Consider the following 2,500-nt stretch of genomic DNA (forward strand, 5'->3'; position numbering starts at 1 on the left):
TTTCTCAAGTACGTAAACATAACCTACTTAGCGGAGACAAGAAAATAGTAGTAGTGATGCAATTATTCCAAAAAATTCTGGGTCTAGATCACGGTCCAAATCACCACCAAAATTTAATGGAATCTAAGACGCACCTCTGGTAAAATTCTCATAAAAATCTGTTAGTAACTTTTTGAGTAATCCTGCTAATAAACGAACAAATAATATCCGGATTGCCATTACGATTTAGTGGAATCTAGGTTAAGCGAAGATACACCTTTGGCAACATTTATTCATAATTTTTTGTTATTCTGCTAACAAACGAACAAACTAATTATTTAAATTTATTCATATTTTTTTTTTAGTTATTCTGCTCACAAACAAACGAACAAACTAACTATTTAGATTTATTCATAACTTTTTTAGTTATTCTGCTAAGAAACGAATAAACTATTTAAATTTATTCATAACTTTTTGTTATTCTGCTAACAAACTAACCAATGCAAACGAAAACATATCCTCTTTGACGGAGGTAATAAGGATAATAATAATGATATTAATGTCTAGCTAAATATTCGGGAATAATAATCATAATGACAATGATAATAATGATATAAGTAGTTACAATAATCATAATAATAACAATAACAATAATAATATTGATAATGTTAACAATAATGATAATGATGATGATGGTGATAATGATAATGACAATAATAAAAATAACAATAATAAAAGTGATGACAAAGGTAATATCTTATAATGATAACAATGGTAATCATACTGAATATTATGATAATAATAATACTGCTATTACTGCTGCTACTGATAATAATAACAATAATAATAATAATGAAAATGATAATAGTGATAATGATAATAACGCTAATAATAATAGTAATAAACAACAACAACAAAAGCCGTGCTAATTATGATAATGATAATAATGATAATAAAGAATCACAATGATAACAACAAAATAATAATCATAATGATAATAATAACGATAATAACAATAATAACGATAATAATAATAATAATTACAACAATCATAATAACAACAATGATAAGAATAACACTATCACTAATGAATATGATAATGATAAGAATACAAATAGTGGAAATAATAATGATACTAATGGTAATAAAAAAAAACAATAATGATAAAGATAAAAATGATAATAACAATGGCAATAATGATAAGAAAACATGATAACTAAGTAAATAAACAAAATAGAAATAATAATAGTTGTTATCATTATCATTATTATTATCATTATCATTATCATTATCATTATCATTATCATTATCATTATCATTATCATTATCATTATCATTATCATTATCATTATCATTATCTTTATCATTATCATTATCATTATCATTATCATTATCATTATCATTATTATTATTATTACTATTATCATCATTACCATTATCATAATAATACGAACAACAATAATGATAGTAATAATAATGATAATGATAGTAATAATTCGTATGCCTATCATGCTTATCATGAACATTATCAGTCAACATTGTTATTGTTATTATCATATTCATATTTATTACAGTTATTATACATAGCATATTTACTGTTATTACTATTATCATTATCACCATTGTTATCACCATTATCATCATTAATATTGATATTATCATTATTATTATTGTTATCATTATTACTATTATCATCATAATTATTATCATTATTACCATTATTGTTGTTGTTGTTTTTGTTAGTTGTTGTTGTTATTATTATCATTTTCATTAGTATCATCAGCATCACCATTATCATTATTATCATTATCATTGTTGCTGTTATCAGGAGAATTAGCACCATTGTCATTCATTATCTAATGATTAAACTGATGGTAATAATAATCCTGCCCTTCACTTAGATTAAGGCTACGTAAAGATGAGACAATAATATGACTGTTTCATCGTTGCCCAAAGCAGTTAGGTTCTCTAGAGATGAACCATTACTAGAGGTTCGTGTCTGTTACCACTTGCTTCCCTCACTTCTGCGGGTTCTCCAAGATCCATAAGCCAAGTGGGTCTCTGCACTCAGTCGTCTCCCAGGACTCTGTGACGGGTCCACTTGTTCCCCTTTTGGCACCATCCGTCTCTCTCCACTTGGGCACTTTCTGTACTGCCATTTCGCCACTTCATCACCGATAGGAACGGGGTCTTACCGGTTGCCAGAATGAGTTTGGATGCTGACTTTCCTGTTCGGTAATGTCCTACTCGAAGTCCTCGCTTCCTTTTAGGGGAAGTTCTGTCACCGATGTCCTCCTCCAGTTGGTAAGTCCATGTGTGGAGTCAACTTAGCGAAGGACGCCGCTAACAGACCACCGGCGTTGCTAGCTTGCCAACTTGTTATCATTATTACTATTATCACCATAATCACCTCGAGCCTGAACTTCCATCTCATTCCTTCGGTTCGGCTGAGGGACGAGACATCTTTGCCGACGCAGCATCCTGCACTCTTCCCGGATTTCCTGGCGAATCTGAATTTCTT

Source organism: Penaeus vannamei, chromosome 11 (assembly GCF_042767895.1).
Source record: "Penaeus vannamei isolate JL-2024 chromosome 11, ASM4276789v1, whole genome shotgun sequence".
NCBI lineage: Eukaryota > Metazoa > Arthropoda > Malacostraca > Decapoda > Penaeidae > Penaeus > Penaeus vannamei.